Source organism: Orcinus orca, chromosome 2 (genome assembly GCF_937001465.1).
Source record: "Orcinus orca chromosome 2, mOrcOrc1.1, whole genome shotgun sequence".
Taxonomy (NCBI): domain Eukaryota; kingdom Metazoa; phylum Chordata; class Mammalia; order Artiodactyla; family Delphinidae; genus Orcinus; species Orcinus orca.
This window is the reverse complement of record NC_064560.1, coordinates 169,723,174-169,740,206: the sequence shown is the minus strand read 5'-3', so window position 1 is coordinate 169,740,206 and position 17,033 is coordinate 169,723,174. Positions and strand designations below refer to the sequence as shown.

Here is a 17,033-nt window from a genome sequence, read left to right as displayed (position 1 = left end):
CCCACCCCGCGTGCCTCCAGGACCAAGCCTGACAAATATAGCAGAAATTATAGGCATCTGATTTAAGGCTACGTGTGTACACTTTGCGTGGGCCAAGCCCCAAACCCTAGTTCTGTCGCTGCATCAAAGGACTATCTCTCTTCCAGACTCCAGGCCCAGAGGAATCAGCAATTTGGGAGACAGCCCCCTCTTATTTTTAGCTTTAAAAACCCCAAAACCAACATACCAGCGCTCACCCAAGCGTCTGTCACAGCTGTTGTTTGATTTGGGTTGAGAAAATGACAGACTGAGTTCTGCACCAAGTACAGATGAAAAACAAAAAAAAGAGGGGAAAAAGGGAGTTCTATTTCCCCTCCACTGCCACCCTCCATACCCCCTCAACTCCTCCCCTAGGCCTGGGTGGACCCTGCCTGGGTAATCGTCCCCTGCTATATTTAAAAACCACAGATGTGTTCGGTAGAGACTTAATTTCGGGATTGCAGGCGGCGTCTCCTGAGGACAAGGGGAAAGCCGGTGCTGCGCGCCCGCCTGCCCGCCCTCCCCGCCGCTGCCCGGAACTCTGGACTCCACGGAATCCAGGTCAGGACGCGCCGCCGTCCTGGAACTGCCCCTGGCCGGTAGGCGCCGGGCGCCAGGCTCCCAAGATTGGGTGGGTGGCCGCAGCCTACGGGTTCCGTCTGCACTCGGTCCTTGGGGCTCTCTGGACGCGAGAGGCGGACTCGGCTTCCTCGCTGCTGGTCGGGAAGCTCTCTGAAAATTACCCCCATCGGCGCGCGAGGATAAATATGCGCGGCTTGTGATTCCGTGCAGCTCTCTCGCTCCCAGCTGATAGGGTGACGTTGGGTTTGGAGGCTTGGAGATTGGCTTTTTGATTTGGCTTCTTCCCGCAGCTTAATGGGCAAAGCTCTCGGCTCGCCCAGAAACCAGACCCTCCGCGCGTCCCCTCCGCGCGACGAGGCCGAGACGAGTCCCGCGGTGACGGCGTGCAAGGCGGTGAGCCAGCGCGCTCCCAGCCCCGGGAAAGCCCCGGCGACGCGACTACAAGCCCTGGGCCCTCGGAGCCGCCAGGGCGCGCCTGGCCGCTCGCCTTCTTGCCCCTCCCGGCAGGGATCCCCTCGCTGCCTGCGGCCGGGACTCCGAGCCTCTTCGGGGCTTAGTCCCGAGTCCGCCCCCGAGTCGGGGTTTTCCGGGGGGGTCTTCGGAGCGGTTCTCCCTGCTCCTTAAAACAGCGCCGAAGGACCTCTCCCCAGGCCCCCTGCTCTGGCCCCAGCCCTCGCACTCCGGATGCGCTGCCCCGCAGCTCCCTGAAAGCCGCTAGCCCACCGGTGGGCGGCGGCGGCAGACTGACATGCCCCGGACGCGGCTGCGGCCGGCGGGCAGCCTGCGGGGGCGATGAGCCACTGCGGCCGGTGAGGAGCCCGGCGGCGGGGGCCTCGCGCACCTTCCTCAACCCCCTCACTTGCCCACCCCGCCCGGGAGATCGAGAGGAAACGGTGAGTGACGGGGTGAGCCTCCTGCCCTTCCCCCTCAACGGGCGGCCGAGGCCGGGAGGCAGAAGTCGGGGGGTTGGGGATATCCCCGTGAGGGTTCGTGCTTGTGAATAATGGTGTTAATTAAGTTCTTTCTCAAGATCATTCCTATGAACTGCCCTCCTGCGGGTTGAGTGTCAGAAGAGGTTGGGGGGAGGGTGCCCCGGAAAGTGCACTGGGCTGCCTGCGGTGCTGGGGGCGGGGGGGTGGCGTTCTGGCGGAGTGAGCGTCTACCGGGGGGTGCGGGGGGCTGCGCAGAAAGAGATGCTTGGGCTTGTGCGTGCAGTCGGGTCGCGGGTTTGTGGGGTTACCGGCGGGGGCGCGTCAGGAAGGCTGAGTGCTGTGCTGCATGCTGGATGAATGTGTGAATGTGTGCATGTGTGTGCGGGCTGCGCCAGGGCGTGCTGTGCTCCCGGGTGGTGAGCGCCCGCCGGGTTTGTGGGCCAGGAGGGGAGCGCGTTACCCGCTCGGCGCGCGCCCGCGGGTGCAAACGCACGCGCGCACCCAACCTCTGGACTCCACCGCCGCGGGTCGGGAACTGCAGCCCCAGCGCACCCGCCCGCGGCGGCCAAGGGGGCGGGGAGAAGGAGTGTTTCTCCCGGCCTCTGTTCTCTGGTACGCGGTGGTCTGGGCGGGCCGGGGCCGGGTGGAGAGCGGTGAAGTGTGTAACTACCTCTCGCTAACCTGTACCCCCGTCTCCCCGCCTACACACCCCTCACCACCACACACACGCACGCATGCACGCACGCACACAGCCACAGGCCCTCATTCAGAGGCTAGCCTGCTCCTGCAGACCGTGCCTGACCTGCCCCGAGGACCCGACCCATTGGAGGAGATGAAGAAAGCAATTTGTTCCGGGGGTGGGAGAAGCTATCTTTCCTCTTTATTCAGTGCGTTTTATTTTTAACCGTGGAGGGAGGGGGTGGGGGCTTTAAATAGAACAGACGCCTTTAATGGAGTGCCATAAATTTCCCCGCTCCCTTCCCGCCTGCCTGCCGCCTGTCTCTCACCCTCTGGCTCTCTGTCTCCTGGTGATTAAAAGACAAACCCAGAAGGTTTGGTGGTTTGGTCCCCTGGGCAGAAAGACTGAAACTGGGGCTAGTTTAGCAGAAAGGCAGGCCGCAGCTGGGAGCAAGGCTCCAAGCTCTTAGGTGGTGGAGAAACACCCCAAGCGGAGGGAGTTGTGGGTAAGTGATAGGAGCATATCCGGCCTCCTGGTGGTTCACGAAGGGGAAGCCTCTGGGCCTTGGGGCGACCTGGTGCCTCGCAGCCGTGTGTGATTAATCTCCGCAGCTGTTGTGCCCTGTCCACTTGAGCTGAGCTCTTGTTTACCTCGATTTTCAAATATAGCTGCTGCGCCCTGCTCTCCCTGACAGAGGTGATCAGCTCACTCTGTCTGGGCGCCTGTGCACCTGCCAGCCCTTCTTGCCGGCCTCACTGGATCCAAGTTTGAGAGGAACCTGCCCCTTCATGCCTTGCAGCTCTCCACGTGAGGATGGTTGAGCATCAGAGCTGGGGGTGACGAGGTGTGGCCCACCAACCCGTCCCTGCAATCTGCAATTCCTGTCTGCAGTCTGCACGTACAGGGCCACTCCACAGCTTCCTTTTACTTTAAATAAAATACAGATATGGGGTTGAAAAGAAGAAGGTGGGAACTGTAGAACTGAACTTAGTTGAAGTGGTTCTCGAACTTAATGAAGATGGGAAGGCTGTTCATGCGGTTTCCTCTACCTGGAATGCTTTTTTGCTCTTCCAGCACTCCTGAATTCCACCTCCATCCTTATCTAATGTACTCCTATCCGTCCTTCAGCCCTTAATTCATTGGTGACTTTCTCGAGGAAGCCTTCCATACCTTCCCTGACTAGGCCAGGTCCCCTTTTTTTACACACTCAAAACTGGAACCTAATATTTTGAAGTAATTTAAAGATGCACATTCAATTTATTTATGTGATTGAGTAATGCCAGCCACGCCTCTGGACAGAAAGCTGCATGAAGGGAGGAAAGATAGCTGGTGTTTATTCACATTGTATCCCCAGGGCCTGGCACTGTGCCTGGCATAGAGGAGCTACTCAGTCAACGTTGGGTGAATGAACGGACTTGGAGGAATAAGTTACCTCTCCTCTCTGCTCCCGTTCCTCTGACCTCTACTTGGGCATCTCTTGCACTGCACCCCAGAGTCTCCTGGTCAGAGAAGGAAGAACAGGGTTAGCAAACTGACCCTGTAGAAAACACGCCCTTCCCCTGGGCTTCTCCCTGAGCTGGGACCCTGAAGCCGAGGGAGTGTCCTTTTGCCCCAGCCCTGCCCTGTCCCTGTGCAAGGCGGTTCCTTGTACAGTCCCTGGCATAGTTGCTCCTATTGTCCATGGGTAGTCATTGTGGGCATTGTTCCTCAGCCTGCATGGTCCAGTCACTGCCCACAGTATGGATTTGGGGGGAATGTGTCACACATTTTGTCTTCTCTTCAAGCCACCAAGGTCAGATAAGAAGAGAGAATAACTCCCTTTGCGTTCAAGACTGGCTGCTTTGCTTAGAAGTTCAAACATTTGATGAGGTTCAGAAATACATAAGAATCCAAAAGAGAAAGCCTTCATTTATTCATTCAATCAGTTATTTATTCAATAAATATTCAGCAACCTACTCTGCCAGGCATTTGCTAGGTACTGAGGCAAATAAAATAGAATGGTCCCTTTCCTCGTAAACACACATTCATTCCAGCAGGGATAACCAAGTCGTGAACACATAATTAACATATAAAGTGATTCCTTTCAGTGGAGGCTAAACCCCAGGTTCAGTCCCTAGGAGAACTTCTAGGGACAGTTAATTCCAGAAAGACAGGATAGAGAGGAGTTGGCTTTGGTGAAAGCAGGGAGGGGGGACGTGGTGGAGAAAGCGCTTTGAGTGAAGGGATCGGTATGCAAAGGCCTCAAGTGGACAAGAGCTCTTCCAAATGACTGAAGACAGAGTAAAATTCGGGGAGATGAGTTTAGAGAAGCTCCAGGGGCCAAACCTTGAAAGGCTTATACTCGATGCTAAGGATTTCCACTGAGTTTCCAGGGGGTTTAGGAAGGTTTTTAGTACTGTAGTGTGTGGTCAGATTTGCATTTTAGATAGTATGTTGAGACCAGAATGTAGAGAGAGGGAGGTAGGGAGTTAGGGGGCTGTTGTAGAAACCCAAGTGCATTGTCATCCTGGTGGCCTGTGAGGGAGGGTTAGGGGGTCCTCTTTCTGTTTTAACGTACAAACCAGAGCTGTCCTTCTAGGAAGAAGTTTCCCTGTTTTCTTTAATGAGTTTGGTTTATGTTTGGTTATCTGTTTGTGTTTTGGATGGCACTCTAAACCCAACACTGGGCAGGGCGCCTCAGGGGAAAGGAAAAATGGCTCCAGCAGGTGTAAGACACACTTCCTGGTCAACTGAGCTGCCCAGCAAGGCAGACCCCCAAAGATCTGAGGTCTCTGGGGGCTGGGGAAGGTCTCAAGCAGGAGGGTAATGGATTTAGAGCCATATCGAAGTCCATAGAGACTATCGAACAAGACATCTAGATAGGAAGAATCGCATGTGTATGTATATTTTTTATAATATGGAGAGGGAATAAAGGCTAATTCCCGAATCACGTGTATTCAGATGTGGTATACAGAGTTGTGTCTATTAAGAAAACAGCTCTTGGAATGGGCCAGGTAGCATTTACTGCCTTGATAGCTGAATGACAAATAGTGCTTTCCTGGTTGTATACAGGAACACTGGGTCATGTAGAAGTGGGACTGGAAACTGTTTTCCTGCCCTGGCTCGCACGTGGCAATTTCCAAGTCACTTGAGGAGAGGACCTCCCAGTCATGCACTGCTTTGTTCATCCTAGAGAATGAAGCCAAATAGTGTGAGCTCGGTCAACACTCTCCCTTTGCACCCTGATCTCCCAACTTTGTCCCTCATCCTTACTTGTCACTGGTGTCACAGTAAAAAAAAGCTCTCCCTCCCCTTTCTGCACAGTGCCCCTCCTGCCCTGCCTTAATAAACTTGCCCTGAGCTCGTTCTTTTTCAGCATCGAATCTCCTCCTTCTAACTGTAAACAGGCTCAACAAACCCCATCCTGACAAGAATATCACTTTGTTCACTTCCTCTCCCGTCATTTTCTCTTCCCATCTCGCTTTCAACAGACCCCTGAAATTTTAGAGCAGACATCTGTCTCTATTTCCCCATCACTCATTCATTCACTTAGCCCCTTGCTTTCTCACTTTTTTCTACCTCCTGCCCAACTATCACCCACCAAGCACTTCTCATTCTCCCAAATATAATAACTTATTCCTGATTCCCCCCAGCCCCCGTCAGATAAGAATGATCACTAGCTCCTTGAAACTTCCCCCTCTTGGCTTCTATCACACTGAACTCTCCACGTACTCTCTAGGTGGTCCCTCTTCCACCTCCTCTCCAAGATCCTCTCCTCCCTCCCAGTTTTCCCCTTCTACCTTATCCCTCAGCATCTTCCTTAGTGGTTTGTGCTGTCACTCCTGCGTGGAGAGTTCTCAGTCAAGGACTCCAGCTCTCCAAGCCCAGCAGCTTGTTTCCAGCCACTTGCACAACATCTCCCGCAGGATGTCCTGTCAGCCCCTCAGACTGAATCTTTACTAAACTGACATCTTTGTCCTGAGGAGTTGCTCTTCCTAACTTCCCGCGTTCTACTGATGGCATCACACAACTTCCCGTCACCCTGGCTGGAAGTCCCCAAATTTACCTATGACTCTGCCCCCTTGTGATCCGAGGACAGTAGCCCTCCCTTAACCACACTTTCACTCTTTGCGGTTTCAGTTACCGTGGTCAACTTTGGTCCGAAAATATTTAATGGAAAATTCCAGAAATAAACAATTCATAAGTCTTAAATTGTGCATTGTTTTGCGAGATGAAATGTGATGCCATCACGGGCCATCCCGCCCCGGATGTGAACCATCACTTTGTCCAGCGTATCCCCGCCCATTAGTCACTTTGTAGCCGGCTCAGTTATCAGATCGACTGTCTCGGAATCGCAGTGCTTGTGTTCAAGGGACCCTTATTTTACTTAATCGTGGCCCCAAGACACAAGAATGGTGATGCTGGCAATTCGGATGTGCCAAAGAGAAGCCGCAAAGTGCTTCCTTTAAGTGAAAAAGCGCAAGTTCACCATTTAATAAGGAAAGAAAAAATCCTATGCTGAGGTTGCTAAGATCTATGGTAAGAACCATGAAATTGGGAAGGAAAAAGAAATTCATGCTAGTTTTGCTGTCGCACCTCTGTCACACTACAAAAGTTACAGCCACAGTGCGTGATAAAGTGCTTTATTAAGATGGAAAAAGCATTAAATTTGTACTATATTTTGAGTGAGAGAGAAAAAGACTACATTCACATAGCTTTTATTAAAGTGTATTGTTATAATTGTTCTATTTTATTATTAGTTATTGTTAATCTCGTACTGGGCCTAATTTGTAAAGTCAACTATAAGCATGTATGTACAGGAAAAAAACGTACTCTATGTAGAGTTAAGTACTATTTACAGTTTCAGGCATCCACTGGGGGTCTTGGAATTTATCCCACAGAGATGAAGGGGGACTATCGTATTGCTAATGTCTGTTGAGTCCATTCCTCTCTTCTCCATTCCTACTACCACTACCTCAGTACAGAGTTGATAACCTCTTACATAATAATAATGATAATAATAATTATTATGATAGCAGCCAATATCTGTATGTTTGCAACAGAATCTGTTGCAAGGTGCCTAACATTGATTTTTCCCATTCAATCCTTACCATACCTGTATGAAGTAACTATTACTATGATACTCTAAACAATAACTTTCTAACATCTTCCCAACTTCATTCTCCCGGTCCTTCAATTCACTTTAGCGAACGTTACGAGATTCCCCTCCTAAAACACCATTCTACGCTTGTCATTTTCCCACACAAAAAAATCCTGAAGGGCCTCCCAGTTTTTGCAGCAGTCCAACTCCTGGTATTCAAGGGCCTCCGTGGCCTGGTTCACCACTCCGCGTATAGTCTCACTTTTTACAGTTCCCATGTAGGCACATAAGTACACTTGTCCTTTCTTCTTCTGTGCCTTTGTTCATGGTTTGCCTTTCACTAAGAATCCTACCCGTTCTTCAGTGTTCAGTTCAAATACCTCTTTCTGATGGGAAGGCTTTGTGGAGAAGCAGTCTCTTATTCTGAATATAACACAGCATCTGTTTTTCATGAGACCCTTATATTTATTGAAATGCTGATTTTTTAAATTATTTAAAAAAATTTTTTTTTTGTCTTGTGACTTACTTTCCTTCCGGGACCAAGTCCTTTTTCTCTGTCCCAGTCCTTGTTGCATGATGCCTGAAACACAGTGGGTGTTCAATGAAAAATGAAGAAGTGAAGAACTGAATAATCTGCCTCACTTTTGAGGCACGTGAAACAAGGTCAAGAAAGGAATCTGTCCTATTTATCATAAAAGGAGCCAGTGATGGAGTCAAAAAATCAAACCAGGAGCGGGCAATGTGGTATCACAGAAGATGCGTTGAACGGGTGGCAAGAACATTATATTCTAGTTATTATCGCTTCTGACAGCTACAGGCAAGACCCACTTCTGCTCTCTGGGCCTTGCATTCGTTATGCTTAAAAAAAAGACTATGTTAGATGTGCTGATTTTAAGCTACCTCCCTGACCTGACAATTCTGTGTTCTGTGGGTCTCATTCCACAGCCTAGAGATCACCTCCTACCAAGAATATTATTCATGCTGACCGCATCTTTTGTTCCAGAACCTTCCAGCTGCAATCTGAAGCCCCCAATTTGTTATCACATTGGGTCTCTAGAGGTCAAATGAGCAGCCAACCCAACTCTCTGGATGTCTGGCCTACAAGACATCCTGAGCTGGTTAAGGGCCCTGATGGCCCGAGGCTGGCACTCCTGTGTGGAGTCCCTTCCCACTGCGACACTCTGGGGCATTCTCAGAATGACTAGTAGTGCTCGGCCCCCAAATGCGCCAGACAATTCTGTCTCGATTCCTGTGCTTCTGCTTTTCCTTTTCCATCCAGGAAGGATGTATTTCAATCCGTGTAGACTCTGGTGAGAGCCTACGTGGAATCACTTTGTCCAGCGGCTTTCCAGAGGCTCTGCTCAGGGCCTACCATACCACTGTACTCTCTCCCCTAGGATTCGGGAAGAATCATCTTGAGTCTGTGCCTTCCAGCCTCTCAGAAGGAACTAATGGGGGAGTCAACTTCGAGGAGAATCATTAGAGGGGTGGGGAGAGAGCACAGCTGTCAAGACAGCATCTGGATCTGCTGGGAGTCCCAGGAGTCTGCTCCCAGCACCCTCTTATGAAAGGAGGCCCCAGAACACTCCTGGAGTTGAGTGTACAAGAAAATCCCGCAGCCACGTGTCAGAGAGAGTACTTTGAGTGCTTGCCCGAGTCCATTTGCTCTTCATTTGGGCAACGATATGACCTAATCCCATATTTTAACATTTAAAAATTAAGAGAAATTAAATGGCATTAAAATAAATCAGCCTCCTGGAGGATGTGCTGAGGAAAAGGTACATAAAAGCAGCTAATCACCAGCTTCCCCTTGATGGGTAGGCAACAGGGCAGAGGGATGTCAGCCCTCTCTCTCTGTGGATAATTCCAAAAGATAGAGCCCAAGTGGTTTTCTCTGGGGAACAGGGAGGGGCGGAAACAATGCCCCCTCAGGCTGTCCTGGGCCCCTGGCCCAGCCCTGATTTTCCTTTCAATGACAGGGGGATGTTGTCTCTTGGTCTTGCCTGACATGATACTTTTTCAGGCTTGGCGGAAGGAGACCCCTGGCAGCCAGAGGACCAAGGTTCAGTTCTGGCTTCATTATTTCTTGGCTTGGAAACTCTAAGCAGTGAACTGAGCCTCTGTTTCTTCATGTGTATGAACAACCTCATGAGGATTAAATGAGATCATGTGAGTGAGAAGGCCTTTGTCAATTGTTGGTACAGACTATCACTGGAGATTTGTTGAGTGAATAGTGTACTATGAATGTTGGTTATCATGAGGCCACACACTCTGGAGGAAAAGTAAGGTGCCCATGAGAGGGCTAAGGTGGAGAGAATGAAATGTGCTTAGAAACGTCCTCACAACCACCCTCCAAATACTACTGTGGTCCTGCTGGTGCTTTCACATGAACAAAACTGGCTGTTCTCTGAGGTCATTGGCTTTAACCATTTACCTTTCTACCCCAAGGCTTCCCAGGAAGCTTGACATCTCCCCTCACAGGTGCATCTTTCCAAAAACGCTTGTTCCTGCAGAGTGAGCATTGATCTCCTCAAGAAATACTGACACTCCCTCTGCCAGGCTCTAGTCAAGGCCCTGAGAATACTGGGACCAAGTTTTCTGCTCCCATGGAGTTTATGTTCTATGATAAACCAGTGAACAAACAGAAAAACAATGATGATTTCAGTCACTGTGTGTGCTCTAAAGGAAGAGTGGGACTTCCCTGGCGGTCCAGTGGTTAAGATTCCACGCTTCCACTTCAGGGGGCACGGGTTTGATCCTGGTTGGGGAGCCAAGATCCTGCATGCCACTCGGTGCGCCCCCCCACAAAAAAAAAAAAAGAAAGGAAAAGTGGTGTGACAGAGTGCTGAGAGGGAAGGATAGGATCATATTTAGTTAAGATGAGGGCAGGAAGCCTCTGAGAAGGCGGCACCTGAGACCTGAATGAGATCAAAAAGTGATCTATAGAGATCTTTAGGGTAGAGGTGTTGCCAGCAGAAGTAACAGTAAATGCAAAGGTCCTAGGGCAGGTACATGCTTGATGTGTTCTAGAAACTTCAGGGAACTCCACCATAGCTGGAGTGGAGTATAGCGGCAGCAAAACGAAGTGATGGGAGGTGAGGGTGGGAAGTTAGAAGTCAGTAGGGGGTGGGGAGTTCTGCAGAAAGAGAAGGTTGCAAAGAATGGCATGATCTACAGTAAGTCCCCTACATATGCACCTTCAAGTTGCGAACTTTCAAAGATTCGAACATGCGTTCCATCAGTGTCACACGTGAGTGAAATTGCAGCTTGTCTCCTGTTGCTGACGATCCTTCAGCTCTACCATCTCCCACCTCCTCTCCCTCCTCCAGTCAGTAATTCTTCTAGCCTGTTCACTTGATGGCAGCCCCTGTATGCCAACTGTTGTGCTGTACTACTGTACTTTTCAAGGTACTGCACTGTAAGATTAAAAATGTGTTCTTTATTTTTTGTGTTGTTTGTTTTTTATGCATTATTTGTGTGAAAAGTATTATGAACTTCTTACAGTACAGTACTATATAGCTGACTGGGTCAGTTAGGTACCTAGGCTAACTTTGTTGGACTTACGAACAAATTGGACTTAGGAACGCACTCTCGGAACGGAACTGATTCATATGTTGGGGACTTACTGTATCTGATTTACTTTTTTTTTTTTTTTTTTTTTTTTGCGGTACGCGGGCCTCTCACTGTTGTGGCCTCTCCCGTTGCGGAGCACAGGCTCCGGACGCGCAGGCTCAGCGGCCATGGCTCACGGGCCCAGCCGCTCCACGGCATGTGGGATCTTCCTGGACCAGGGCACGAACCCGTGTCCCCTGCTTCGGCAGGCAGACTCTCAACCACTGCGCCACCAGGGAAGCCCTGATTTACATTTTAAAAAGACACGGTGGCTGTTTTTCTGGAGCGTAGACTGTAAGAGATGTGGCAAGACTGGCAGCTTTGCAGTAGTCCAGGTGAGGTAATATTGAACCTCCAGTAGCTAGAAAGAGTGTGACACGCATTTGGCACCCAATAAACTTGAGAACGCATCGAGGTAGAAATGATCTTCAAAGAACCTACAGCTGTGATGGGCACATAGTAAATGCTTGATAAATTTTTTCGTGAATGAATGAGGAGAATCAGGATTTCTTGTAACCCACGCTAGGATTTGAGTTCATCTCGATATTTTGGATCTTTTAAAAATACTTTTTAGTTTTCTAGCTGGTAGTATTTCGGAGGGGCAGTGCATTTTATGAGTTCATTTCCTTCTGTGTAAATCTGCATTCTTCTTTGAAAAAGATGTGAGAAATCTGCCTCCACCACTTCCAGGGCCGTGTGGGGTGGTGGGATGGATATTCTCAGTCAGTGCTGGTAATTCCTAAAACCCTATGTTTACATATGGAAACCGATCTTGTGTACCTTTCTGTGCACTTCTCCACAGCTGGGACCAGACCTGTCTCATCACCGTGTCCCCTGAACTTATCACAGTCAGGACTGTTGAGCCAACATATGGTTATTACCTTGACTAGACTGAGGAGCATTCTGGTGCCTTGGTGGAGCTCTGGGGCCTTCTTCCTGGAGAGCCCAGAACTCTCCTGGCCTCATTCGTCTCACAGTCACAGGACATCCCTAAAGCTAAACAGGTATCTAAGTTCGACGGATTTGTGTTGAATTTTTCAGCTCCCATTTCTTTGGGCCTGGAGATCCCTGAATCAGGAGAACCCTTGCGGGACCAGTGGGATGACAAAGGTGCCCGATGTGGTTTGGTCCTGCCTGGGGCTCTTCATCCCTTTTTCGCCATCATCTTCTATTTTCAATGAGTCCTCAACATGTATGGATTCTACTTTTGAAAAAATTCTAAACCCCTGCCTCTCCTCAGCGGGCCTGTGCTCATTGCCTGTGCTCAGGTTCTGATTGTGTCTCACTCACATACCTCAAGAGTCTCTGAACCGGTCTTCTGCCCCGAGTCTTGCCCCACTTTCGTTCACTTATCCAGTTTCTGCATTGTTGTCAGTCTAGGGCTCCGTACAAAGGGAAAACAATGATCTTGTCCCTCCTGTGATTAAAAAACTTTCAGTGGTTCCTTATTACCTCCCAGATAATGCCCCACTCCCTTGGCTGGGCGTACAAGGCCTCTTACAAACGATTCCTCACTTATTTCTGCAGCTTCTCTCAAGTGCCCTGTCCTTCAGACACCCTGTTCACTGTTCTTTAAACAGACACTGCTTGTTTGGGCTGACGTGTTCTTTAGCGTGGCTTTCTCTTACCTTTGTTTGAGGTGCACCGGCTTCGACCCAGTTAACTCCTGTTCATTCTTCACATCCTAGATCTAAAGTTGCCTGGTCCATGAAGCCGGCCCTGATGATCCCAGGCAGCCCTTGACCTTCCTTCCTCTGTACTCTCTTGGCACATTCCACATGCTTCCAAATCTAGGACTCATTTTGTTGTAATTTGGTTTTCTGTCACTGTTCTCCAGTGAAGTGTGTGCTCCTCAGGGGGGATTACATTTTGTTCGTATAACTCAAATTGGAAAAACCTTGCTCACAGCATCCCTGACAGATGGGATGCTCCGTGTGAGCACTGCCAAGAGTGGGAGAAATCACTGGCTATTATGCCTTCTATTTTTGCATATTTATTCATGGAGCTATTCATTCACTAAGTATATACTGAACACCCACTCTATGCCAGGCACTGATATAGACACTGGGGATACAGAAATACCAAAGAGATAAAAATGTCTACCCTCTAGGAACTTTCATTCTAATTTTTTTGAATGTGCCAAAAAAAAAAAAAAAAAAAAGAGTTGGATACGAAGCGGAGTAACCTCCTCATCATAGTTCTGTGAACGTTGACCTGTGCCACGTGGACTGGATTTCATACAAGTGCGTGCATGTATAAATGAATACACGAATCACTAAACAAACAAAGATAGTGTGAGGAAAAAGGGAAAATACTTAGAAACATGTTTGCTGAAAATAGATGAGTAGCATCATTTTCCTATGTAGGTAAGGGAACTCTGGGTCTTTTCTGTTTCTTTAGTAAAAGAGTAAATTAATCAGACAGCAAGTTTAGGGGGAGACAAAGGGAAAATCTACTTATATGAGTAGGGAGTTGATGCTGACTCTCCTTGGCAAAGTATGAAAAGAAGTGAGAGTCCAGGAGGGTGGGATGTTTGTCCAGTGTATAGAAAGGCTTTGTGGTACCCATTTATGAGTCAACTCATGATACACTAAGAGTCCTTTTTTTTGGTCCAAAGAAAGTCCCTAATGGTTGGAATCCCTGAGATGCAAATGTCTTAGTCAGGCTATGTTCCTTTTCTTCTCTCCCTTGGCTGTACCTCAAAATCAACTAAGGAACTTTTAAAAAGGCTAAGTATCTAGACTCCACTCGCAGAGAGTCCAAAACTTAGGTCCAGAGTAGGATCCAGATATCTGTATTTTTGAGAGCTCCAAAGTTATTCTAAAGCACAGCCCTGTCTAGCACGTGATCCTAGTTCCATTATTGCCTCCAACGTGGGGAATGACTTACATGCAGATGTAGGTCCAGCAGCAGGAGAAGCAGAACTTTAATTAGGTGGGCAAAGCCCTGTCTCTTCCTTTCTCTCTGGCCCCCTCTCATGGTTTGTGACTCTCCAGGTCTGTCAAGGACTTATGGAGGGCAAAGTCCTCTGGCTTCCTCAGAGTCTGGTAAACCTTCGAATAGAATCAACAAGCCTTGGAATCATAGAATTTTAGAGGCAGAGAGGATATTAGAGATCAGGTCCAACCTCTTAGCCCTATCAGCTGAGTGTGATCACTTGCTAAAAAAAAAAAAGTCCCTTAGAGAATCCCTCAGGGAATTTCTCTAAGAGTGTAGGAGATGGACATGTAGACAGATAAGCCCAGATTAACGTGACAATGTGTGACAAGTGCTTCAGTGGTCATCAAAGTGCTAGAGGAAGGCGGGGGAGAAAATGACTCATTTGGAAGGTAGAGGAAGAGGGCATTATCAGGGAAGGCTTCCCAGAGGAGGTAGAGGTTCCTAGGGCTGTAGATCCTTGACCTAAGGGCTCCAGATTCCTACCCTGTTATTCCACCATCCCTTTTAGATTTTGGCATTTGACATACCAAGTTTCATAGCTCAGCTGTGCCACTTGCTCAGCTAGTGGACCTTGGGTGAATTATTAATCTTCGGGCCCAAGTCTCCTCATTTCTAAAACGGGTAATACTACCTGAATCATTGTGGGATCCTTAGGTATTAAGCAGCAGCTGTAAAAGTACCTAATGCAGCGCCAGCCATAGAGTAAGTACTCAGTGAATAGATGTGATGATTGTTTTTGTTGTCGTCATTTTTAGAGTCTTTGGTTTATACACAGCATGAGAAGGAGGCCTGCTGGTTCTTCCTCTTCTTTTTTTTTTTTTTTTTTGTGCGGTACGCGGGCTTCTCACTGTTGTGGCCTCTCCCCTTGTGGAGCACAGGCTCCGGATGCGCAGGCTCAGCGGCCATGGCTCACGGGCCCAGCCGCTCCGCGGCATGTGGGATCTTCCCGGACCGGGGCACAAACCCGTGTCCCCTGCATCGACAGGCGGACTCTCAACCACTGTGCCACCAGGGAAGCCCCGCTTCTTCTTCTTGTGTGGTAGTGCCTGGGAGAGAGCCAGTAGGGTTTTATGAAGTTATCATATGGCTTGGATGTCATTAAGGGTTTGGGGGCTTCAAGGAAGGCAGAATATGACAATTGCATGAGATCAGAGAAGGAAGAACAGTAAAATACCAGCCATATCATGTGCTACTGCAAGGTTCTTGGTGTTATAAAGCCGTGCTGCATTGCACCCACTGTCCGCAAGGTTAGAAGCAGCTCTGCAGCGACCAACTTGAGAGCTTAGAGCAGAACAAGAAAAAGACAGTACTTCCCATGACATCATCATAGACACTTATGCCCATAATTCCTGGTTTGTCTCTATTCCTCATCAGAAGGTAAACGCTATAAATTTGGGGATGTGGTGTAGCTCGTTCATGGCAGTACGCCCAATCCCTAGGACAGTGCTTGGTCCAAAATGGGCATTCAAAGAGCAGTTGTTTAAAAAATGGGTTTGATCCAAGGTGCTTTTGGTAAATCCAGAATGTCGGCTCTCCTTGCCTTTTTGGGGCCCCCTTTTCCTACCACCCTCCCTTAACTTAATCTCTTATCCTCTGAGGTCTGCTTGGGCCACAACCTAACTTAAATGTGTGCCTTCGCTTCTTTGCGTTTCGTGAGAGACGGCCCTGCCTGCCATCAAAGCATTTTTGACTCAGGGGAACTATGGAGATTATCCAACCCAGCACAGATTTTCTGGATGAGGAAGCTGATGCCATAAGAGGTTCACTGACTCTTCAAAGTCTCATAGCTTGTTGAGGCAGAGCTGGGAAGAAAGTTCTTGCCTCCTGCTTTCAAATTTGGGGCTCTGCCACTGCTCCGGGCTGCCTCGGAGTATGTAGAGCCTCCAAGCTCGTAGCAAGGGCTCCATAACCAGAAAGACTCACCATCCCCTCCCCAGGCCCTTGCTTTTCAAAGGGGGAACCCAGACGTAGGGTATCTACCCGGCACCGTGGTTAACACCATGTGCTCTGGAGTCAGGCTGCCAGAATCCAAGAGCTTATTTTTCTTCTTACTGTGATTTGAGCAAATTCTTTAACCTTCATGAACTCCAATTTGCTTTTCTGTAAAATAGGCGTGATGATAATATTAACTTTTTCACTCTGAAGATTCAAAGAGATCATAACGCACGAAAAACAGCATCATCGTAGTTTCCTCCTTGGATCCAAGTTCCAACTGTGGCAGACAAACTACCTAAGCAGCAGAGGTCACGTCTTTCCTACTCTTTGAGAGCGCCGGGAATTTCGTTCCTGTGTTTCTGGGAGAGCACTGCCACAGAGAGGACTCTGCAGATGCTTATCCCCTGTAGGCAGAGGAAGTACAGACGATGCGGTGTTCCTGGACTCGGGTGACACTTCAGATCCAGTGCAGCCTGGCTGCACCTAAAACTTTATGTAAATTGGCTGTGACGCCTGTGCAGGGGCCCAGATTTAGAAGCAGAGCAGGATGAGTCTACCCAGGCTGGTGACAAGCCCGGAGCAGTGTTCCCCATTGGAGAAAGTGGAGGGCGTAGCAGGAGGGAGAATTTGCTCAGTCTGGCCTGGTGGCACTGTTTTATTAATGATCTGGAAGAGCAGAGGAACAGTGATTTTCATTAAATATGCCAGTGATATTAAAAGATGTCAGGAGCCACTGCTGAGGACACAGACACCTTGCAGACGGCCCCTGGGGGCGTTAGGAAAATAATTCAGGAAAAAGATGAGAGCCTGTGGGCTGAGCTGAGGGGACAGAGGGTCATCATAGGCAGAATATACCCTAGGCCCACCCTCTTTGTCTGTATCCGTTCTGTTTCCAATAGATTTCAAACTGATCTTCCTGCTTTGGTGTTCTTCCTCCTACAGCCATCCTAAACGCTTTAGCCAAATTGGTTTTTCTGAAATACAGATCAGACCATGTCATTCTCCTGTTCAGAATCCTATCATTGGCTTTTCACTGCCCTTAGGATAAAAAAATCCCATCTTCTCAGCCTGGCATATAAGACTTGCCATGAATTGGGTCCTCCCTCCGTGACCAGCCTCATCTTCTGCCCCTTCTGCCTCGCACTGAATTCCTTGTAATCCCGTGCACACAGCAGGCTTTGCCATGGCTTCGTGTCTTTGCTTGGGCTGTTCTCTTTGACTCAAGTGCCCTTCCCACTTTCTTTCTTTTTCTTTC

General features: G+C 48.9%; 1 protein-coding gene across 2 annotated transcripts in view; it reads left to right on the top strand.

Moving 5' to 3' along the window:
* Positions 1–618: 618 nt before the first annotated feature.
* SLC8A3 (solute carrier family 8 member A3) overlaps positions 619–17,033 on the top strand; it is a 151,139-nt gene continuing 134,724 nt past the window's right edge. The window contains exon 1 of one of the 2 annotated variants that reach the window (XM_049706212.1): positions 619–1,493. The gene's annotated coding sequence lies outside the window, so the exon portion shown is untranslated. The remainder of the gene's footprint in view (positions 1,494–17,033) is intronic. The other variant, XM_004262177.3, reaches the window with a different exon arrangement.